This window comes from Rana temporaria, chromosome 12 (genome assembly GCF_905171775.1).
Source record: "Rana temporaria chromosome 12, aRanTem1.1, whole genome shotgun sequence".
NCBI classification, from domain to species: Eukaryota; Metazoa; Chordata; class Amphibia; order Anura; family Ranidae; genus Rana; species Rana temporaria.
In genome coordinates this window covers 58,557,420-58,583,076 of record NC_053500.1, presented here as the reverse complement: position 1 = coordinate 58,583,076, position 25,657 = coordinate 58,557,420, and the positions used below count along the sequence as shown (strand labels likewise).

General features: G+C 42.7%; 1 protein-coding gene across 2 annotated transcripts in view; it reads right to left on the bottom strand.

Annotated features, from left to right (window-relative positions):
- Positions 1-25,657, bottom strand: part of TBC1D16 (TBC1 domain family member 16) — a 305,823-nt gene that overhangs the window by 276,329 nt on the left and 3,837 nt on the right. Inside the window, exon 1 of one of the 2 annotated variants that reach the window (XM_040330436.1) lies at positions 23,874-23,922. The exons of the other annotated variant lie outside the window; for it this stretch is intronic. The gene's annotated coding sequence lies outside the window, so the exon portion shown is untranslated. Of the gene's footprint in view, positions 1-23,873; positions 23,923-25,657 lie in introns of those variants that run through there. 2 annotated transcript variants of the gene reach the window in all.

The following is a 25,657-nucleotide window of genomic DNA, read 5'->3' as shown; positions in this document are numbered from 1 at the left end:
AGAAAATAGGATTTTTTGTACTCACCGTAAAATCCTTTTCTCTGAAGTCCATGGACGGACACAGCTCCCACCCCTCCTTTTTAGGTTTGTACTGCTTGTTACGAACTGAGGCTGCAAGCTGCAGTGAGGAGGGTTATGTCTGGAGGGACCGCCCCCTGGGCGGGGCTGTTCAACTCTGTTAATGTAACATGTATTTAACTATTTAACATGTTTCTGCCTAGTCCTCTCCTGTAAACAGGGAACATAACCCACTTGTCAAGATTTAAGGAGCTGTGTCCGTCCATGGACTTCAGAGAAAAGGATTTTACGGTGAGTACAAAAAATCCTATTTTTGGGATGAAGTTTTTTCACAGAAATAAGAACAAAGTCACTCAAATTTTCTACAAAACTTGATGTGTTTAGATGGGATAATGTCCTATACAATTATTGAATAAAAGTTCAACTTCCATTCCAAAATGAGATATAAAGGAAAAGCCCTATTTTTAAAAGAAGGTCAGAGGAAGACCCTGGAGCCCAATATGCCCCCAATGTTAAGGAAATAAAAGTGCCAGGATGTCATCACGTTATACACCTTAAAATTAGGTAGATTAAGCATTTAGTTGGGTTGTAACTAAAAAGAGAAACATACAGTATTCCATAGCTAGTTTGATAGCTCATCAGACTTCATGGAAGCAGTATCGGATGGGTTACTGTAGACTAAATCACTGCTTTTTTGAATTGCCCAAAAAAGTTTTAGCTGCCCATACCCAACATCCCCGCAGCAAGCAAGATATGTTCATATTTTTTTCTCTGCCTATGAACTAGGGTAAGGGTCTCTAAACTTTCTAAACAAAAAGGACCAGTTTACTTTAAAAAGAGAGGGGGGGGTCTAGGGAGCCAATTGTGGCCAGTAGGGGTAGGAAATGCCCCAGGATCATTGGGAGTAAACAATGCCTTGGGTGAGGTGTCCATAGTGCCTGTGGTCAGTAGGAGGAGGAATAGTGCAAGGTCATTGGTATTACCGGGAAGAATAGTGCCCCATCATTGGTGTCAGTGGGAGGAATAATGCACCATCAGTTGTGACAGTTGGGGAAATGATGCGCCACAGTTGGTGTCAGGAATAATGTCCCAAGGGCCAGATAAAAACTAGCAAAGGGCCACATCTGGCCCTTGGCCCGCAGTTTGATGACCACTGAACTAGGGGTTCAAAAGTGCTTGAAAATGCATCCGAGTCAAAGAGAAAAGCGAAATTTTGGTGCATTTTAGTTTTTCTTTTTTAAAAAGGTCCAATCTGCTTTAAATAGGTTCAGAGTGTTAGGCGTTTTGCACACTGCCGCCTGAAAAATGTTTAGGCACACAGGAGATTTTAATTATTTTACTAATCTCAATGCAATTCATTGTTTTCAATGTGCCTGTACACACATGCATGTAAACATGTGCTGCGTATTGATCAGTGAAAAATACAGAAATCAGAGTTGCCTGTCAGTGCACACTCGCAAACATGTACAATTGCTATGCTTCTTGCTTGTGTGTGCGCATACTTGCAAACAAGCACAAATATATGCTAGCGCAGGGCTCGACAAATCCTGGGCGCCAGGTCGCCATGGCGACTAGAAATAGGGCCCTGGCGACTTGGCTTGGAAGGGGGGGCAAAAAAAAAAAAATGTTTTGTGAGCTGGCACCATCTGGTGGTGAGCCATTGGTATTACAAGTTATTACCACCAGATGTGTAAGCTGGCGCCATCTAGTGGTGGCCGTTGGTATTACAAGTTAAGCATTACAAGTTAAAGCGGAAGTTAACCCTTCTATTTTATAGTTTCAAAAAACAGTTAACATTCTCGGCATGCCGGAAATGCTAGTTGTCACATTGGTTGTGCTCTCAACCAAACTGTCAAACCATCCAATGACCGGTTTCATAATGGATCACATGTGTAGCATTATGGCAGTTGCAGATTAAACAGAGGCCAAGATGGCAGCTTCCTTGGCTGAAAACAATAGTAGGGTTTACTTCCACTTTAAACAGCAATTCTAATAAATTTTTCACTATTTTCACTGCCATCTTCTTCCCTCTAATTAGAACCCCCAAACTTTATATATATATTTTTATCCTAACACCCTAGAGAATAAAATGGCGATTGTTGCAATACTTTCTGTCACGCCGTATTTGCGCAGCGGTCTTACAAGCGCACTTTTTTGGGAAAAAATTACACTTTTTTTAATTAAAAAATAAGACAACAGTAAAGTTATCCCCATTTTTTTTAATATTATGAAAGATAATGTTACGCCGAGTAAATTGATACCCAACATGTCACGCTTCAAAATTACGTCCGCTCGTGGAATGGCGACAAACTTTTACCCTTTAAAATCTCCATAGGCGACGTTTAAAAAATTCTACAGGTTGCATGTTTTGAGTTACAGAGGAGGTCTAGGGCTAGAATTATTGCTCTCGCTCTACCAATCGCGGCGATACCTCACATGTGTGGTTTGAGCACCGTTTACATATGCGGGCGCTGCTCACGTATGTGTTCGCTTCTGCGCGCAAGCTCGTCAGGACGGGGCGCGTTTTCTGGCTCCTAACTTTTTTAGCTGGTTCCTAGATTCCAAGCAAATTTGTCAACCCCTGTGCTAGCGATATACAGCCCATCCTCGTGTTTTTTTCTGCCAGGAATATCTGATGCTCATATTCAGACAGTACTGTGTGCAAGATGCTTCTTTGTGCCAATTTTTTTTTTTTAACCACTTCCCGACCCGCATATTGTAAATGTACGTCCTCTTTTTAAACATGGATATCTCAGTAACGGCAGCAGCTGCTGCCACAACTGAGATATCCATGTTTTCAGCGGGCGGCCGTGTAAACGATAACGGCGGTCTCCGCGGTGGATTCGCCGCGAGATCGCCGTTATCTGTGGCGGGAGAGGGCCCCCCCCTCCCGCCGCTTTTCCGCGCCCTCCGCCGCTTACCGGATGCCGTCGGTAGCGGCGGAGGAGATCCGATGCTGCCGCCTGGAGAGTGAGGACTTGAGTGAGGGCAAGATGGCCCCCACCCGTCCTCATAGCTCTGCTGGGCGGAAGTGACGTCAAAACGTCAGTCCCGCCCAGCCTCTTAAAGAGACAATTTTTTTTTTTGTCATTTTTTTAAATTACAAGTTTTCCTTTTTTTTTTTTTTCTTGCATTTAAGCCTAAATATGAGATCTGAGGTCTTTTTGACCCCCAGATCTCATATTTAAGAGGACCTGTCATGCTTTTTTCTATTACAAGGGATGTTTACATTCCTTGTAATAGGAATAAAAGTGATCATTTTTTTTTTATATATATTAGTGTAAAAAATAATAAAATCAATAAAATTAAATAAGAAAACAAAAAAACATTTTTTTTAAAGCGCCCCGTCCCGACGAGCTCGCGCGCAGAAGCGAACGCATACGCGAGTAGCGCCCGCATATGAAAACGGTGTTCAAATCACACAAGTGAGGTATCGCCGCGATCGTTAGAGCGAGAGCAATAATTATAGCCCTAGAGCTACTCTGTAGCTCAAAAAATGCAACTTATAGAATTTTTTAAACGTCGCCTATCTAGATTTTTAAGGGTAAAAGTTTGACGCCATGCCACGAGCGGGCGCAATTTTAAAGCGTGACATGTTGGGTATCATTTTACTCGGCGTAACATTATCTTTCACAATATATAAAAAAATTGGGCCAAATTTATTGTTGTCTTATTTTTTAATTAAAAAAAGTGAATTTTTTCCAAAAAAAGTGTGCTTGTAAGACCGCTGCGCAAATGCAGTGTGACAAAAAGTATTGCGATGACCGCCATTTTATTCTCTAGGGTGTTAGAAAAAAATATATATAATGTTTGGGGGTTTTAAGTAATTTTCTAGCAGAAAAAACTGTTTTAGTCTTGCAAACACCAAATCTGAAAAACACCTAAGGTCTTTAAGTGGTTAACAGACAGAAGACAGACATCTTAAAAAAAAAGTATAGTTAGGAATTAAAAACGACTAAACCCAAATAATTATAAAAACTTAAAAAAAAAAAAAAAAGGGAGAAAAACACAAATGGCGCATACACACGATCAGATTTCTGATGGAATTTTTCGTCAGAAATCTGATGAAGCTGACTTTCATCAGTCTTGCATATACACTTTTAGACTAAATTACGACCGTGCCAAAACGCAGTGACTCAAAACACTACAACGAGACAAAAAAAAAAAAAAAATGAAGTTCAATGCTTCCGAGCATGCTTCGACTTTTCTCCGATGGAGCTCCACACAGACAATCGGAATTTACTATTGTTTCTCCCCCCCCCCCCCCCCCCCATCGGAAAAATGTAAAACATGTTCTATTTTTTTACACCGATGGAAAAAAGTCCAATAGGGCCCACACACAATCGGTTTTCCGATGAAAAAAGCAGGGCTGTGGAGTCGGAGGAAATTTTGGGTACCTGGAGTCGGAGTCAGCAAACAATGCACCGACTCCAACTCCGACTCCTACTAAATTTACATTGTCGGAACATTTAGGAGTCTAAATATTTATCTACCGACTCCACAGCCCTGGAAAAAAGTCCATCTGACTTTTTTCAAATCGGGGGAAAAAAAACGGATTGTGTGTACACGGCAAAAGACTAAATGAAATGAACTACCATACTGTACATACACTATCCACAAAAAAAAAAAGCAGATTGCACAAAGTTGAGATTTTCTTTTCTGCTATATTTTGCATGTGGCGTTTTGCTGCATGAATTGATTTTATTTAAATCACAAAAGGTAGTAGATACAGTTTTGGAGAGGACCATCTATTACCTACACACAAATATTATCCAATAAAGACATGTTTATAAGTAACTAAAACAAAAATGAAAATTTATATTACAGTATGTGCCATAGGGTTAATTAGGAAACCAATGGAGGTATGGTTTACAGATGCATATTTAACAGTATAGTCTGCCAAGATGTACTTTGTGATCAGAATGTAAAACGAATATGGCAGATACTGTAGTAAAATACACATAGCTGTACACATAAAGATGGGCTAGGTGTTTGTAGGGAGGCGGGTAATGAGGGCAGTAGGTGTTTTTGCATATGCTATATTCATTTCATATCATATCATTTGGTGCTGAGGCCAAATAATTTAATTTTAGTCTCATCTGACCATAAAGCCTTTTTCCATGTGGCCTTAAAATCTTCAAGGTGCATTTTAGCAACGCTCAGTGGTGACTGCATGTGGCCTTTGAGGAGTGTTCCTTTTTTCTTGCAACCCTCCCATACAAGCCACATTTGTGGAGAATTTGTGATATTGTTGTCACATGCACACAGGGACCACTCTTTGTCATACATCCCTGCAACTGCTTCAGAGTTGCTGTAGGCCTCTTTGTAGCCTCTCTGGTCAGTTTCCTCCTGGCTCTTTCATCCAGTTTGGAGCGAAGTCCTGACCAAGGGAGGGTCTGTGTTGTACCAAATACCTTCCACTTCTTTAAGTGGATGTAAACCTGATTCATGAAATTTGAGCTGGGCACATAGCTGTAGTGTTTTCTTATCTCTCTTCAAAGCAAAGTCCTGTAGCTGTCTAGCTCTGTTCTAAGAGCAGACTTCTGCACATTCCTTTCTTCTTTTGCCTATGAGGAGAGGGGGTGTGTGCGTTTCCTCCAATCAGCTGTCTTGGCTGTATGTTCAGGCTTCTCTGCAGTGTTAGCCCAGGTTCACACTGGGCTGCGGGAGTGAAGCCATGCAAGTTCAGCTGAACTCACACAATTTCATTCCCTCTTGCCGGTCCCGATTTCGGCTGCGATTACAGTGACATCTGCACAGATTTCAATGTAAATCGCGGGGGCGAAATCGCAAAAAGTAGTACAGAAACTACTTTTTGAAATCAGTGCAGCGCCACACTGATTAGGATGATGCCATTGCCGGCAAATGCCGCCAATTTGACATGTCAAGTCACACCAGTGTGAACCAGGGCCAAATCAGGAAGAGAAAATCTCCTAACATGACATGCACTTTCTAAAGGATATATAAAGATGAAGACAGCAGATATACATGTAAAACGTATGTAGGGAGATTTGATTCATCCCTGTGCATCATCTGAGGCTGTTCACTTCACATATGTGAAGGTTTATATCCACTTTAATAATATACTTCACTGTGCTTCTAGGCATTGATAAAGCCTTTGAATTTTTTTGTATCCATCTCCAGACCATATACAGCTTTATCCCAAAGATCTTTTGACAGTGTTTTGCCACCCATAGTTGATTGTTTGCTTTAGTTGCATTACCAGGGACTGAAATGCTGAGCTCATTAAAATGACCACAGCTGATCACAATTTAGGAACATGTGGCTGTGTGCCATTGAGAAGATAACTAGCTGCACCTGATTAAGTTTACAAGTCATTTTTAGGAGGGGTGATTCTGTTTGTTTTCCTGACATGTTGGGGTTATATCTTTCACTTGGAGGTTATAAGTTGCACAGAGAACATACAGCTGGATAAAACAAAAACTGGGTCGGTTTTTATTTCAGGCTGCAGAGCAACAAAATGTGATTTAAAAAAAGGGGGGGAGGGGGGATTCTTTTCCATATCCACTGTATATTGTATCTTTTTGTTTACATAGGACATGGAAAAGTGACGCCACTTTTTTATTAATTTATATTTGTTTTTTGTCCGAGCATAACTTTTTTTTTTATACAAAGAAGGCAGTTTACATTTTGGGTTGTGCATATAATTTTCTTGTCTCATTGTTATAGTTTGTTATATTTTACAGCCCAGTGTCATACATGTAGTAAACAGACTCCTTAATCAATACATTTCAAACAAACCAATACTCAATACCAAAATCAATACTTTTCAAACCCTTCACATTGTTTTTTTTCTTAGCCCACCGTGAATTGTAAGCCTGCATAACATTGCTGACAAGTCATGTGTTCATACATTCATGTGATGAGTGAGTAAAAGGAAGTGGCAAGGAGACAGGAAAGGGAAAAGATAAATCTGTAAGAAACAAAAGTGGCTTAAAGTTAAAAGAGAAACAAATTCACAATACGATTGTGTCGTCTGCAGCAAAACCAAAGAATAATGCAACTAATGTACACCACCATTGGCTGCCAAGCTGTATACAAACTGGACCACAAAACAAACTCAATTTATCCTCAACAAAACTACATCCTTTTCTGTGGGGAAAAAAAAAAATGGTTTATGGAATCTCCATGGATATAATAGCAACATAAAAAAATATATATATAATATGAAAAAATAGCCCCTTCTCCTCCTCAGCATGTCATGGATTGCCATGGTGGGGGAGCTACAAGACTCCAGCTGGCTATAGACATTGGGGTGTGGTCAGATGCATTGGCACAATCTGAACACCATCAGTAATCTATCCGTGGAATTTATTGTGAGGTGTCAGAGACACTCATTGGACATCTCTCTTCTGCCTGTGCAACAAATTGTGCAACATGAAACAGATTCATTCATGTAACTGTCAGTAAGGCTACTTTCACACTGGGGCTGCGGTGCGTTAGCAGTAAGCTCATTTAAGCAGCGCTTTAACGTTGTTTTAGCACCTCTTTTCGGCTGCTAGCAGGGCACTTTTAACCCCGGGCTAGCACCCTAAGAAAAGGGTTAAAACCGTTTCCAATGGGCAGGGGTGGTTTAGGAGCATACAGCGCTCCCAAACTGCCCCATAGATGCTGCTCATAAGACTTTTTGTAATGTTCCACAAGCGCACTGCCCCAGTGTGAAAGCACTCGGGCTTTCACATTGGGGTGGCATGGGCGGTTTTCAGGTACTTTACAGGTGCTAGAAAAAATATTATATGTTTTACATTTACAAGGGAGAGCATCTCCATTGGTTCACACCAATGCAGAGTGTTGGTGGAAACTGAACAATAGACCCAAGGCAAATTGTCTTGTCTATGAAGTGGGACTGCGTTGGGTAGTCCAAGATATGCCGCAAATCTCTGCCAGGTCCCAAAAACCTAGTAGAGACATACTGTACATCTGCATAAATGCAGAATGCAGCATGGAATAGGAGTCATGGTGGAAAAGGAGCGATGGGACAAGAACCTAGTGGGAGTCAAGTTCCTATTTAAGGGTTACTGGTGAGTGGTAGGAAGCCTAAAGGGCACTCGGAACAGCTTAAAAAATTAACAGTATGAAAAGTACCTAGTTTGGTAGGAACAACTTGGAACTTGGAGGACATTCGTCCCTGGGCTAGAAGAGATATTATACATTGGGCTGGTAGCCGTGAGCGGAGATACTGCGACATTTATATGGGGGGGGGGGGGGGGGTATCTCCATTGGTTCACATCAATGCAGAATATTGCTGGAAACTGACAATAGTGCCTAGGGAAAATTACCTTGTCTATGCAGTGGGACTGCATTGGGCAGTTTTAACAGTATTGCAGTTCTCTGCCAGGTCTCAAAAACCTGGTAGAGACCAACAACATATCTTCATACATGCAGGATATTTAAAAATGGTGGCATGGAAAAGGAGCAGTGGCACAAAAACCTTGTGTGAGTCAAGTTCCTCTATAAGGGTTACTGGGGAGTGGTAGGAAGCCTAAAGGACAGTCAAGACAAGAATTAAAAAAAAAATGAACAGTATGAACAGTACCTAGTATGGAGGAATGTGTTAGAGAGCACTTTCTCCAAGGCCAGAGTAAATAATATATGTTGGGCTGATAGTCTTGGGTGAAGACGCTCCCCCATTCAGATCTCAGTCAGAGTAGGACTTGCAGTCCTTGACAGTTGCTGGGCAATATATAGCCATCAGCTCAATGGTTAAACCTGCATTCACAGCAGAAGAAAGGCTTCAATCATCAACTTCCTTAGTGACCCTGAAATGTTATGTGACTCAATGCAGAGAGTTACAGAGGAAGACAGTGCTGGAAGAATGCAACACTGGGAAATGTACTATGCTTATTTGTTAAAGGAAGTCGAATGATAAAATTTGCGAAAAAAGGCATGGTATTTTATTTGGGAATTATTTAGTCGAGTCTACATAACGTTCACAGCGTAGCAGTGCAGCTCCTTAAGAACTCCTTTACTTATATTTAATTAAGTCCCATCATTAGTGTTCCGGTGTCAATGGGTCCCTAAAGTAGAACTAAATCCGCTTATCTTTTTCAGCCAAAAGAGGATGCCATTGTGCCTCCATTTAGATCTGCAGTTGCCATGATGCCCCACTTGTGATCAGATATGACACCAGCCATTTTAAGAACTTCAAAGTTCACTTAGCTGGTAACTGTGACAGCTATCGCCAATCCTTCAATGTTTTATACACCGTGCATGCCTTAGAATGCAGACTACAATTAAATAATAGTACTAAAGGTGGTAGTTATCCTTCAAGTGTACCTTAAAGCAGAACTATACTTTTAAAAACACACCACCTTTTAGAGGCAGGAACACAAAGCAACCCTGCAACTATAAATTATTTTCTCAGAATTTTTTCCCTGTGCTTCGAGAGCCATTGTTCCAAATCCATGCTAATGTAAATATGGCATCAAAGAAATGATCAAATTTACCTACTTTAATGTATGCAATACCAGAGTCATAAATAAAGTATTCTATACAGCACTGCACTTGTGTAATCACTAGAGATCACAAACTGCTAGAAGCTACTATGTGCAGGGCACATGTTCCCAAAATAGGACAAAGAACAAGGAGGGCATCTGTGATCCCTTTAGTTGTGCATTCTGCTTTCTTCAATTGAATGTCTAGGGTGGGCAGGACTAAGGAGAACATATGCATAGGTGCAGCCAGGTTATGATCGCCAGTCATGGCATGAATGCAATGCAACATATAAATTATAATTTCAGACTCCTGCCACAGAAGACATTACACACAAGTGGTATGAGGTACACACGTGTTCCTTGTTCCAAGTACTTGTCTGCAGTTATTGAGCAGCCATAGAAATATTAAGGGGGCACTATTGTGCTGGTATTTAACCCCACATCACAAATGTATCAAATCCCTCTGCCCAAACAATTAGATGCAAAAATCCACAAAAACAATATACAATAAAATATGTGAATTGAACAGTATATACTGTGAGATTGCTATATAGAATTGTTAAGTATAGCGTCCATAAGAACAAAATGTGAATGAATCACTCACCAGAACACAATGACCTCTTAGTTAAAAAAAAGGAGGTCACTATACGCTTTGTTTCTTTAAATTCTCCTTCGCTTTTTTCGCCATGCTGGATCCTATGCATGTTGCTTTTGAGCGTTTTTGCAGTGCTTTTTGCGTTTTTTGACTTGCGTTTTTAGCGCGATTTTGCCGCGATTTGCGTTTTAATTTTTTTTTTTTACATACATTTTCATTTTTTTTTACATTTCATTTAAAGCAGGGGTTCACCCAAAAAAAAAATGTTAACATTACATTCAGCCGAGTTGTCAGGATGACATTAGGCTGTTTTTTTTTTTATTTCATTGCCGTACATAACGTATTTTCACCGCCGCTTCCGGGTATGTAATCTGCGGGACTGGGCGTTCCTAATTGATTGACATCCTTCCGACCAGCGCATACAGCGCGTCACAAGTTGAAAGAAGTTGAACGTCGGTGCGCGCAAGCGCCGTATAGAGCCGACTCGCAGTCCGGCTTCTTTCGGCAACTCGTGACGCGCTGTATGCGCCGGTCGGAAGGATGTCAATCAATTAGGAACGCCCAGAAGCGGCGGTGAAAATACGGTATGTACGGCAATGAAATAAAAAAATAAAAAAAACAGCCTAATGTCATTCTGACAACTCTGCTGAATGAAATGTTAAAAAATGTTTTTTGAGTTTAACAACCAGCTATAAACAGGTAAAAAAAAAAACGCAAACCGCGGCAAAAAGGCGGTACTTGCGTTTTGGATGCGGGTCCATTGACTTCTATTACATGCAAAACGCTGCTTTTTGCGGGAAAAAAGTCCCAGACACTTTCCAAAAACGCAGAGGCACAAAAAAGCATTGATGTGAACATGTTCCATAGGAAACCATGTTAAAAAATTTCCCTGCATTTCTGCAAAATTCAAAATGCAGCAAAAAAAGCATTAGTGTGAATGGAGCCTAAATGTGGGCAAACTATCTTGCTTCAGAGAAATTCTCTCTTACTTAGACACAGGCATAAGATTTATGCAAATCGTATCTTCTACACTCCAGCAGGGGGGGGTTATTTACGAAAGGCAGATCCACTTTGCACTACAAGTGCAAAGTGCACTTGAAATTGCACATGGAAGTGCAGTCACTGTAGATCTGAGGAAGACATGCAAGGAAAATAAAAAAAATAGGATTTTTTTAACAGCTTACCTGTAAAATCCTTTTCTTGGAGTACATCACGGGACACAGAGCCGCATAGCCATTACATGTGGGTTATAGAGTCTACCTTCAGGTGATGGACACTGGTGTAATCAATTAAACAGGAAGTTCCCTCCCTATATAACCCCTCCCCTACTGGGAGTACCTCAGTTTTTGTAGCAAAGCAATAAGTGTTCCAATATCCCCAAACAAGAGGGGTGGGAGCTCTGTGTCCCGTGATGTACTCCAAGAAAAGGATTTTACAGGCAAGCTTTTAAAAAAATCCTATTTTCTTTATCGTACATCACAGGACACAGAGCCGCATAGCCATTACATGTGGGATGTCCCAAAGCAATGCTTTCTGAGGGGAGGGAGACACCAACAACGCAGACCGCCATCAGACGTGAGGACCTATAATGCTGCCTGCAGCATACTGCTTCAAAAGGCTACATCCTCTTGCCGTCTTATGTTCACCTGATAGAAATTAGTGAACGTAAGCACAGATGACCAAGTTGCGGCCTTGAAAATCTGCGTCATAAAGGCTTGGAAATGCATTTCGCATAAAGCGCTTACCATCAAAACAGGGGGAATCCTACACTAAACCACAAGCCTGAATAATAACCTGATGAATCAACCTTAAAAACAGTTGATTTTAGACGCTGCCTGCCCTTTCCTGGGGCCTCCTGGTAGCGCAACAACATCAGTTTTCCGTATCCGAGCAGCCGCTTCAGATAGGCCTAGACCCTTCTTACTCCAACGAGAGAGAGAGTGTAACCATTTTAATAGCTGACCTGAACACTGCCTGCCCATCTAGGGTCTTCTGGCAGCCCAATAAAAACGTCAGCTTTCTATATCTGAAACCTTCAGATAGGTATTTAACTGCTCTCATCTCAATTGAGAGAAAGGCAATAACTTTTCCTTCCGCGAAACAAGGTTTTGAAAAAAAGGGAAGGTAAGAATATCTAGATTCAAATGAATACTGGATCCTTCTAGTAAATAAGGTTGGGTGAGGATGAATATCACTCTACTTGTAAGAATAATTGAGTATGGCTCTATACCAAGAAAGTTGCCAACACTGAAACTCTCTTGGAGGCTACCACAACCAAGAACACCAATTCCCTTGTTAAAGGATTAAGGGAAATATGGTGCATCGGCCCAAGGAGCTGACCCTGTAAGCCGACAAAACTAGAGCCAATCCTCCGAGCACAAGGGCAACCCAACTGGTGGACTTATGCACGTCACCCCTTGTATAACAGCCCGGACCAAAGAGTGTGAAGCAAGCGACCTTTGGAAGCAAGGCCGAGATCGGATCCTTGATATAACTTAAGGCTAGCTCCGTCTTCTTTCCAAATGTAGGAAGGCAGGAATTTTACCTTTGACAAACTTCCACGGATGCCACCATCTGGTTTCACACCAGGAACATGGGCCTTCCAGACCGTAGGATATCTGGTCCTGGAGGCCAGCTCTCTTGTATGAATCAAGGGAATTGCCGCTGATTCTGAAAGCCCCGATCCTCGAGAATGTGGGCTATAATGGCCAGACCATTAATTCACCTGTTGCAAGGCAGGATGTAATACACCCTGCAAAGTAGGCCTGGACAAGATGTAAGGGACCGTGGGTCCTCTACTACCACCCTTACTGTTCCTGCACCGATAGGTCATCAGGGTTATGCCGGAGTAATCAGGCCAGCTTCTGTTCTCCTCTAATGTTGCATAGAAGCCACAAAAGTCGCGGCACTGGGGGGAGCGACACAACCAGTGACAACTGGTCCCCCCGTATTACTAACACATCTGCCCCGCATGCGGGTGGATCCTTTGTCTGACCCCAAGCTGTTCAATTTCTTGTTGAGCCTGGACGCCAATACATCTTATGTACAGGGTACTATTTCTGTGGCATTTGGTGAGGAAAAAAAGTCGGGGTGTAGAGGTCATTCTCCCGGAGACACTTGTTGATGGCTCCAGCGAATCGCCTGCCAATTCTGCATTTCATGAAATGACGAATGTCAATAGGCAAGGCACAAGCTCCTCCTTGGTAAATTAAGTAAATCCCTAGTATGGCATAGTCTGATTGTACTCTGACAGAACCAACCTGCCACCTAAGCCAGATGCTCCATCGGTAGCTCTAGCTGACAGATAAGGCTCCCTTGGAGCTTGACTACTTCCCCTGGGCCATGGTCTCTTCCTGACCTGGCAAACCCTTTTAGTTAAGCATCACCAAGAGGAATTCCAGCATATCTCTGGGACTGGGTTCTTTGGATAATGCTAGGTCAAGATCCACTCTTTCTAGGCCGACAAAATACTGTTTATAACAGCCCTGAATAAAAGTTAGTATAGGGAACTGTCTTGAATGAAGCCAGCATCTTCCCTAGTGCCTTAAGCAAAAGGCCAAAAGTAAGGAACCGTTTCTTGCCGTGATCACATAGACCAGTTTTCTTATAGCGATGGTCTTGTCTGAGGCCAAAAAAAACTCTCCTTTTTGGACTGTGCCAAACATACCCAGCTTCTTGTCAAATGAAAGAATGTATCTTTAGACTGGAATCCCAGCCCAGGAGTTCCAGATACTTGACCATGCTGTCCCTTAGGTCCAGCCATGCTACTGACTGACCCATCAGCAGGAGTTTGCGTCGGTATGCCATTACTGCTATACCCTGGGCCTAGAGACCTGCTAGAGGCGGGCCCTAGCACCCTGACAACCCAGGCACGGAGGCTAACCCAAAAGGGCAAGACCACCAACTGGAGATAGTGCTGTTCCCCTGCGAAATGCAGACAACCTCTGCAGACCCAAGTAAATAAACACATATGCAACTGGCTCCCCATATGTGTATGTGGCAAGTGTTAAAGCCATATGCCTCAATGGAAGTGTGTGTACATGGCAGCGTGTGTTCCTGGAAGCATGAATTCATATAAATATGTTTTAAGCAAAACATGCATATAGCATGTGTGCTCTGGAACAAGCATCTTGCAAGCATGCGCTATAAACGTGTTATGCAACAATGTGCAACATGAACCCATGCAGACACTTATTTCTATGCAAACACAAGGAATCCTGTATTGCTTAATTAGGCCGCCATGTGCAACTTTAAAGTGATCATGCATCCTTATGCGATTCAGCATCTTCCATGCGATCAACATCTTATGCATTTTAAGCACTACTGTGCGGACAAGAACCCTTGTATGACCAAGGACTCTTGTGCGACCAAGCACCCCTGTGCGGTCCAGCATCCTTATGCACTCTTTAGGCATTTCTGTGAAACAAGCCTCTCTATGTGATCAAGTATCCTTGGGTAATCCAGGACTCTGTTGATCCGACAACCATGTGTGATCCAGCTTCTTTTTGCATTCAAGCATCTTTAAGCGATCTTTAGGCATTCTTGTAGAAACAAGCCTCTCTGTGTGACCAAAATATCCTTGAGTAATCAAGGACTTGGGTGATCGGGTAATCATGTGTGATTCAGCATTTTTATGCCTTCAAGCCTCTTTATGCGATTCTAGGTATTTCTGTGGAAACAAGCCTCTTTGTGTGACCAAATATCCTTGGAGAATCAAGGACTTGGGTGATCAGGTAATCATGTGCGATTCAGCATTTTTATGCATACAAGCATCTTTATGCGAACTTAGGCACTTCTGTGGAAACAAGCCTCTCTGTGTGACCAAATATCCTTGGGTAATCCAGGACGAGGATGATCAGGTAACCATGTGTGATCCAGCATCTTTTTTGCATCCAAGCAACTTTATGCGATTTTAGGCATTTCTGTGGAAACAAACCTCCTCTGTGTGACCAAACATCCTTGGGTAATCAAGGATTTGGGTGATCAGGTAACCATGTGTGATCCAGCATTTTTATGCATACAAACGTCTTTATGCGATTTTAGGCCTTTCTGTGGAAACAAGTCTCTGTGTGACCAAATATCCTTGGGTAATCCAGGAATTGAGTGATCAGATAACTAGCATCTTTATGCACTCAAGCATTTCTATGCAACTCTAACATACATGCAACACCATACAGACAGAAACAGGTATCCTTATGCGATCCACAATAAAACATGCTCTGTTACTTGTTTTTATCCCACATGCATTCCAAACTCATGTATCTTATGCAACATGCGGACTGGTAAAGAGGAAGTTATCCTCTGTAGATGTGCGTTTCCTCAATTAAGAGACGTTAGCAATGTGTACCAGCAACTGTGCATCCCTCAGATGTGCATTTGGTTAGCCTGAAGCCGACACCAGGCTGAGGACCATATGGAGGTCTTACTAGCCACCTATAGGAAAACCTCTCTTTACACTCTAAGGAGAAGATAGAGGCTTTGGCCGAGTAGGCAGAGGGAAGTTATATGCAGCATGAATCTCTGAAAAGACTGCAGGTGCAATCAGAACATGTAGGGCTTTTGATAGCTTCTCCTCGTTAGGCTGCAGCTCCTGTCTCCTGTCCTCTGACAGTGAACCTTCATCCCCAGCTCTTCTAATCCCTTTGTTTAAGGATTGAGGCTGGGTTCACACTACTACACTACTTTCATCCTACTTTGCTCTGTGTTCAATGTTTCTGTATGAGAGCGTCTTGTAGCGTCCTACACAAGTCGGTCCGACTTTGAAAATGCTCCCTGTACTACTTTTGGTCCTACATTGATCCTACTTCAGGCCCATTGAATATCATTGAAGTCGGACCAAAGTAGTATCCTGTTCATGAAAGTAGGATGGATGTAGGACCAATGTAGGATAAATGTAGGGCCAATGTAGCAGAGCAAAGTAGGATGAAAGTAGTGTAGTAGTGTGAACCCAGCCTAAGGCTGGGTTTTCACTTGTCCGACAACGGTCCTACATTGGGAGCTCATGTAGCATGAAGTGTGAAAATCAATGTTTCCCTATGAGAGCTGTCTTAACTGGTCCTACACAAGTCGGTCCGACTTTGAAAATGCTCCCTGTACTACTTTGGTCCTACATTGATCCTACTTCAGCCCATTGAATATCATTGAAGTCGGACCAAAGTAGGAGCCTTGTCCTAACCATCCGACTTTTGACATCTGACTTGTGATTACAGCAGTAGTAAAAGGAATTTATCTCACTCTGGGATTGTTTTGATTGGTCAAAGAACAAGTCAGACTATCACAAAGTCGGATCAAAGTAGTATCCTGTTCATGAAAGTAGGATGGATGTAGGATCAATGTAGGACCAATGTAGGATCAGTCTAGGACCAATGTAGGATCAGTCTAGAACCAATGTAGCAGAGCAAAGTAGGATCAAAGTAGTGTAGTAGTGTGAACCCAGCCTAAGGCTGGGTTCACACTACTACACTACTTTCATCCTACTTTGCTCTGTGTTCAATGTTTCCCTATGAGAGCGTCTTGTAGCGTCCTACACAAGTCTGTCCGACTTTGAAAATGCTCCCTGTACTACTTTTGGTCCTACATTGATCCTACTTCAGGCCCATTGAATATCATTGAAGTCGGACCAAAGTAGTATCCTGTTCATGAAAGTAGGATGGATGTAGGACCAATGTAGGATAAATGTAGGACCAATGTAGCAGAGCAAAGTAGGATGAAAGTAGTGTAGTAGTGTGAACCCAGCCTTAGGCTGGGTTCACACTACTACACTACTTTCATCCTACTTTGCTAAGGCAGGTTTCACACTACTACACTACTTTCATCCTACTTTGCTCTGCTACATTGGCCCTACATTTATCCTACATTGGTCCTACATCCATCCTACTTTCATAAACAGGATACTACTTTGGTCCGACTTCAATGATATTCAATGGGCCTGAAGTAGGATCAATGTAGGACCAAAAGTAGTACAGGGAGCATTTTCAAAGTCGGACCGACTTGTGTAGGACGCTACAAGACGCTCTCATAGGGAAACATTGAACACAGAGCAAAGTAGGATCAAAGTAGTGTAGTAGTGTGAACCCAGCCTTAAGCAGGAAAAGGGACACACCCTGTTTTTTTTATTTTTTGCTTCTTGTGAGGATGCTGCGAACATAGCAGTTAACCTCTTGTAGAACAACAAATGCGATGCAAAAAACAAAACACATGCAGAGTGGCTGCAATGTTGGGGGAGGCTGCATTGCCTGACAGGTCTGATGGCTCAATCTGTGAGCTGTTTAAAGTCTCTACAGGGGAGAATAAGGGGCCACCAGGTTCAGGTGGTGATTCCTTTTTATATTCCTACCCCTGACCTTATTCAATGGGGAGACAAAAGTCCTAAGCTAAAAGCAGAGGAACTAACCCAGGTGCATCAACAGCTGAACTTAGTCTGGCAGCAACAATGCCTGCTAATCTGCACAGCTAGATGCGGAGTAGGCGTCTTAGATGAATCTGTACCCAACTTACACAAGGTGCTTACGTTTGTGTCCCCCTAGCTTTACAGAGCTCTGACGTCTGGGCCTTTTTGAAGAGCCCTCTCTGCGACAGCACTGAGCCCGTGAGCACGTGCGACATGGTAGAGCCTGAAGCTGAGGAAGTGGGACGCAGAATAAACCAGCTAACACTTAAGCTTCCGTCTTTGGAAAGCATGGTAAGCGAAAACATCAGGCATGTCTTTTACTGCCCATAGTAGTGGAAAAACAGATAAGACTTGCAGCTACTCATGGAAGACAATCCTTTGCATATGATTAAGGGCACAATATATATATATATATATATATATATATATATATATATATATATATATATATATATATATATATATATATATATATTTATTTATTTATGTACCAGCCCCTTCAAGGGGAGATATATGGGTACTACAGCCATCCTGTCTGAACAGACATAGTGTCCCAGGCTACATGCCGGCTAGGGGAGTTATATGGGTGCCCTGAGCCATCCCGTCTCAGAAGACATTGTGGTTTACATTGCCCATGCATAGAAGCATAATATAGGCGAGACCCATAGTCCCCTACAGAAGACCTACTGTCGAACCAAGTCCCGTAGGTCCTTCTCTTACCTTTCCACGCTGCAGGGTATTGCCAAGCAAGAGGCCCAATCTTCCCCCTTCACCGTGGGTATAGTCCTAGACCTTCAGGGACCGTGGTCCATGGCAGGAACACCACACCCCTGCACCTATATAGCACCCTGGCAGCAGAAAAAACATTTGGTCCTTAGAAGGCACAAAGTTCTGGAACCCAGGATCCAGCCCTCCGCAGAAAGGCATTATAGGCTAAACCTCGTTCTTCGTACCGAGGCCCGGGTACCGTCCACTTTGGCTATGAAGCACCTTCGACGGATCCGGATTTATGGAGGCTTTTTACATCCAGCATGGATCCCTCCAGTGGAGCTCCTAAGAGCACATGTTAACTCGTGACCAACACCTTAGACACTGATGAAAAAACTGAGGTACTCCCAGTAGGGGAGGGGTTATATAGGGAGGGAACTTCCGGTTTAATTGATTACACCAGTGTCCATCACCTGAAGGTAGACTCTATAACCCACATGTAATGGCTATGCGGCTCTGTGTCCTGTGATGTACGATAAAGAAACAGCATTTTAGCTTGTACATGACATGATTGAATGATAAAATCAGCAGAGCTTACCCTCCTTTCAGATCTACCCATCAGATTTACAGTGACTGCACTTCCAAGTGCACTTTTAGTGCAAAGTGGATTTGCCTTTCGTAAATACCCCACATAGTGTAGTATGCAGGGGTTGTGAATTAAAATTCAAGGAGGTCCGGCAACTAAAAACAAAATTTCGGTCCAGGTCCTAATCACAAGTCTGTGACATGAAAGATTGTACCATGTTCTCTGGGGCTTTTCTTACCGTTTCCTCCACACACTCTGGTAATACTCTGCAAATGTCCTCAATAGTGTTCCCCCTTACATCAGGTGCCCCTACCAGGGTAATTCATTACATTGGGTGCCCCAGACAGACTACCCCCATTAATCAGTTGCCACCGTCAGAGTATCCTTTTATATCAGGTAGAGTGCAACTTTACATCTGGCATTCCTGTCAGAGTGCCCAATTAGGTCAGGTTTCTTCATCAGAAGGCCCCCTTACATCTGGTGTCTAAATCACATCAGGCATGCCCATCAGAGTTCATCTTTACATCAGGTGTCCCCAGGTGTTTACATCAGGTGACCCCCATCACAGTGGCACTTCACAGCAGGTGTGCTGATAAAATGTGCCCATCAGCATGCCCCTTATTTTATGTTAAGGGGGACTCTGATGGGTACATTTACATTAAGGGGCATGCTAATGGACACATTTTGTGCCCAGAGTGCCCCTTAACATAAAATAAGGGGCATGCTGATGGGCAGATTTTCTTGTGCTCAGAGTGAACCTTATTAAATGTGCCCCTTAACATTAAATATGCCCATCAGAGTGAAGCTTAACATAAAATGTGCCCATCAGAATGCCCCTTATTTTATGTTAAGCGACACACTGCTGGGCATATTTTATGTTAAGGGAGACTCTGATGGGCACATTTTGTTGTGCCCATCAGAGTGAACATTACATTAAATGTGCCCATCGGTATGCCCCTTATAGGAAAATGTGCAATCAATTTGGGAAACGCCCCACATACCTTGAGGCAGGCAGGCATCGGGAGCCAGCAGAGGCAACAAGCTGCAGAGGGAAAGAGCTGCGCCAAGAGTCTTGCTGAAGGGGGCAGAGTGTGCGTACACATCATACCTCGCGGCCGACTGAGTAAGAGACAAGAGCTTCAAGATAACAAACAACATGGGGCGAAAGCGTGACATTGCGGCGTATCTCGCGTCCTGGCCTGGGAGCCGCAAGATAGTAAACAGTAGGGAGCAGGGCGCACACGTGATGTCATTGGTTGCAGGGAGGAGTGGGATGTGGCACTGTACACTGGTGGCCTGACGGTCCAAACAGGAGCATCGATCGGTCCGTGTTCGGAGGGCCATTTAGTGATGGCTGGTGTAGTATGTTTTATTTATAAATGGTTAAAACAAGTATAAAATAATGTTCACATTAATAAGCGCCTAGAGATTGGCACAAATAAAACCTGCCTGGAGCCGGCATGCATTCCACTGATCGGATGTTCAGGATCAAAAGTGATGCACCGGATGTTCCGCCTTACCAAACGTGTCATCAATTTGACATCACCAGGAAGAATGTGAACATTATTTTATACTTGTTTTAATCACTTATAAATAAAACATACTACACGATATGCCATTATCACTTTCTACAGTGGATTGGAAGAGATATGACTGGATAAACCTTATACCTGTATCCAAGTAAGAAGATTTCTCTGAAATCCCTCTGTCTCCATGCCCACTAACCAGCTTAACATAATGGGGGTGGAATATTACATGTAGATTGATAGAGGGAGGTGACGCCTCCTATTCTAAAACACAGGCTGGAGGGGCGTGACACAACCTGTAAGTAGCAGAAATCTGCTCACACCATGTTATTGTCAAAAATGTATAAAGATTTGATCTCAAATATATATTTGTATGACAATTTAAAACAGTTGATTGACCGGCTGGGAGATATCTGGGTCATGTGACAGTTGTACATTGATTAGGAAGAAGGTACTTAGATGTTAATTTTTTTATTAAAATAAATTACAGTGCTATTATCCACATACAGAAATAAAAGGGACAAGGCGCATACTGACCTTTTTGAAAAAGAGGTCATTGTATTCTGGTGAGTGATCCAGTCAACATGAGCACATTGGGTGTAAAGCAAATTGCATGGTGGAAGTATTTTTATTGGAGCACACAGAAGAATTTTGATCTTATGGACACTATACTTAAAGTAATTGTAAACGATCACCTTGTAAAACAACCCATTCAGTTTAAAATAGAAATGAAAGGCAAAACATTTTTGTATAGCTATAAAAATACGTTATAAATACCTTTTTTTTGTGTGATCAATTTCCCCCTGTTCTCAGCTGGGGAGCGGAGCAGCTGCAGCACACTGAGCTTCCCAGTGAATGGCTGTGAAGCGGAGGGCGTGTAAAGACAAGTCTGATCATTGGAGGAGAGTACACAGAGTTCCCAGCATAGCTAGAAAACTGACCACAGGTGTGCACTCCTGATTAGAGTGGTCAGTTTCTAGTAGGAAAGCAAGGGGACTGGCAGGAAGACCAGGGATATCACACAATGGACACGATACAAAGAGAACAGGATACTTTCTCATACAAGTACATGGTTCAGCAGTCACATATCAGGAGTATGAAGTGTTGGGGTAACAAACGCTTTAACAATTCTATATAGCAATATCACAGTATACAGTTTAATTCACATATTTTATTGTATATTGGTTTTGTGGATTTTTGCATGCAATTGTTTGGGCAGAAGGATTTGATACATTTGTGGTATAGGATTAAATATTTCTATGGCTCTAGAGCAGTAATCTCCAAACTGCAGCCCGAGGGCCGGATGTGGCCCTTTGCTTTCCTTTACCCGGCCCTTAGGGCACTACTCGTTCCACTGATACAAGACACTATTCTGCCGTTCCGACACCAAAAATGGAGCACCATTTCTCCCACGACACAAATAATGAGGGCTCTATTCTTCCCTAGGATACCAACAATGGGGCACTAACCCCCCCACCCCCAATACCAAATGTGGTGATGTTTACTCCCACTGATGCTAGGACAAGTTATACTCCTGCTGGCCACAATCCGGCCCATCTGAAGGACAATAAACCGGCCCTTTGTTTAAAATGTTTGGAGACCCCTGCTCTAGGGAAAGCTTATTCAATATTTATTGCAGGGATTTTATGATATAAATCACTATAATTCACATAATTTGGTGTGGGATATAAACACATTCCTTGTGCAGACATAGACAAGACCTTGAACAATGCGATGATTACACTGTCCACGGCTCAGGGTGACAGATTAAAAATAAGGAAAAAAAAAAAAAAGCAGACATTTGAAGAGTTACAGAGTATCCCTCGATACATTAAAAACTATTGTTTTTACAGTATAGTTACAATTTAAAGTGAAAACCTGCTTAACCTATGCAAAAAGAACGGGCCCTCTGTTCCTCACTACAGGTCACCTGGGCCGCCCATCACTTTTATGGACCAAATTCAGGGAGAAGAAAAATTTAGGAAATCATATAGTGTTAGTTACCCCCACCCCGATTAGAACATCCGAAAGTTCCCTTTTAACTGTCCAGTCACGGGGTAGAGGTGGGAAAGAGACTTTTACGTAACAGCGAAAACTGCAGCAGAGAAATACCAGGGAACTTCCCCTTTCAGGCAACACTGTACTGTGTGGCAAAGCTGTGTAAATCTCAAGACTGGATGGACAGAAAAATAAATCCTTGCTGTTTGTCAGACATTCAGCTTTAACTGAACACAAAGTAATTCAGCAGGGATGCTGATAACATAACCTGATATACTGATGACTACTAAAGCAAATATTTGCAAGTCTGCATAAGAAATACAATATGCGATTACGGTTCAGGCATATAATAAAACACTACAAAAGTACGCTTACTGAAAATACACTTTGCTATGGGCCAGTTTACACCATAGAAAACACAGTCCAGATGCATTCCAGGTACTTTTCTGCATGAGCAATCCAGTGCATTTTTCTCCCTTTTTTCATACGGGTCAGTTCACACCACATGTAGTCCAGTGCGTTTTTTTCTGCATCATAAACGCATGGAAAGTAGGTTATATGGTGTTCAATGGCATATTTCACACCAGTGCTTGCAGTTCCAGTTCATTCCAGTTCCAGAAAAAAAGTAGAACATGCTGCATTTTTCCTGTACTGTACTGGAACGTAGTAAAACACATCTGAACCGCACTGGAATGCATCCGGAAACGCACCGAAAAGCATAAAAAAATGCGTTAAAAACGCAATAGGGAACCGATCTGAAGCGCATTTTTTGTGGTGTGAACCAGCCCTAACTGCAGTCCAGTGCGTTTTTTTTTCTGCATCAAAAACGCATGGAAAGTAGGTTATATGGTTTTTAACGGAACAATTCACACCAGTACGTTGCAGAAAAAAAAAAGGGTAAAATGTTTCCTGCACTGGACTGTACTGGAACACTGTAAAAAGCATCAAAAACGCACTGGAACACACAGGCCCTTATTTAAGGTTAATAATAAAAAAAAAAAAAAAAAAGGAGGGGAAAAATGCACTGACTGCATCAAAAACTCACATGCAGAAAAGCATCTGGAACGCATCTGGACTGCGTTTCTATGGTAGGAACTGGCCCTAAGGACATGCGTGTTCCAGTGTATTTAGGTGTGTTCCAGTGTGTTTTTGATGCATTTTACAGCAGTCCGGTGCATGAAAAATAAAGCATGTTCTACTTTTTTGTGGACTAGAACTGCAAGCACTGGTGCACACTATGCCATTGGAAACCATGTAACCTACTTTCCGTGCGTTTGTGATGCCGAAAAAAATGCACTGGACTGCATTTTGGTGTAAATTGGACCCAAGTGTAGGTTCTGATAAAAAATAATAAAAAAAAAGTGAAAAAAAAAACAAAAAAACACTACAACTTTGCCACATTCACAGTCCATCTACCCACTTGCTGGCTGGTTGCGAGCTCTCCTAATGTATCAGAATGGCAATGCATGCTATGTAGAAGAAAAAAAAAAACAACAATAGCTACTGCTGGCTTTTCAGTAAGCAAACAACAATATCAACTATTCCTATCTGGAATATGCAGCTTGCAGACACCCAAAGACATGACATTACCACTCACGTTCTGTTTATAGGAATGACTCGTAGAGCTAGGATGGATTTTGTTCCCCAAGGAAAAAAATGAATAAAAAAAAATCAGCCAGGCAGTATTAATAAATAAAAAAGCAATTTGGGCTGAAATATTACCCTTTAATCCAGAGCTGCCCCCTGCAGTACCTCTTCCCCACCACAAGAAGTCATAAGTCTTTTGGGTTTAATGACACCCGACCTAACTCGTAAGATTGAGGACATCACTGTGATTGCAGAGCATCATAAGCCCATCCCCATGGTGCCCTGCACTCTCTGTACTGGTGCAAAAAGCAACACCAAGCCAGGCATAGAGGGAAAATACTTATGACAGGTTTACTTTGAAACCTAATTCTAGGCTCCCACTTTCTCAAGGACCACAACTGACAATATTGTTCTCTTTATTTATTTTTCTTAGTTTCTGTTATAAAATTTTGCAAATAAGTAATTTTTCTTCTCCACTGATGTGCGCTGATGAGCACTGGTGAGGCTGCCATAATGGGCAAAGATGCACACAGATGAGGCTGCACACTAATGGGCATTGGTGAGGCTGCTATGATTGGCACGGGTGTGTACTGATAAAGATGTAACTGATGGGCACAGGTGCGCACTGGTGAGACTGCACTGATAAAGCTGCCATGATGGGCATGAGTGCGCACTGATGGACACTGGTGAAGCTGCCTTGATGGGCATGGGTGTGCACTGATGGGCATGGGTGTGCACTGATAAAGATGCACTGATGGACACAGATGAGGCTGCACCGATGAGCTCCGGCATGTTTGCACACCCCACGTGCAGAACCCGCCAGGAAGTCAGCACTGTGCTGCAATCTCTGCAGCCGGGCATCGGGACAATGTCTCACTGCCTGTGATTAGCGCAGTGCCGACTTCCTGGCGGGCTCTGCATGTGGGGTGCGTGAACACGCCAAAGCTCATCCTTACTGATCACACGGTAAAGGGCCACTGTGATTGGGCCTTTACCTGATCTGTGATCTGCTGTGTCCAAGCAACACAGAGGTCACAGATTGTGCTCCCAGAACTGGAAAGCTATGATGTAGACATTTATTGGTTATAGCGCAGGCATGATTAAAGCCCCACTTCAGGCAGAAAAAAAATGCACACTGAAAGGATTAAATGCTTAAATTGGAGCTTAAAGTGATACAAAAGGTTCAATTTTTATTTTTTGTTAATTAACAAACATGTCAAACATACCTCCACTGTGCAGTTCGTTTTGCACAGTGTGGCCCCGATCTTCCTCTTCTGGGGTTCTTCGACGGCTCTCGTGGCTCCTCCCAGTATTAGATAACCCCCTAGGAGAAGCGCTCTCCCAAGGGTTTACCTTGCGGGGCACGTTCCCGAGTACATCATTCAGCGACCATAGCCGCCAAATGCAGGACTCGCCCCCCCCCCCCCACCAGAGGCTGCATCATTGGATTTAATTGACAGCAGCGGGAGCCAATGGCTGCGCTGCTATCAATCTATCCATTGAAGAGCCGAGAACCCTGGGCAGAGAGACTGTGCGTCCTCTGGGTGGGACATTTGAGGGCTCAGGTGAGAAAATGGGGGGGCTACTGACTGATGCAGTAAGGTAAAAAAACAGGAGGGTTTACAACCCCTTTAACTTTCCTTTCCTCCGATAGTCCCTGTGCATCACCAGCATCTTCTTCTGGTCTTTGGCTATCTTAATTGGCCGGTGTGGGATGATGTTACTCCGGTGCATACATCCCAGCACACAGGGACTATACTGGAGATGTAAGTTGAGCTGTGCCTGGGCAGCTCA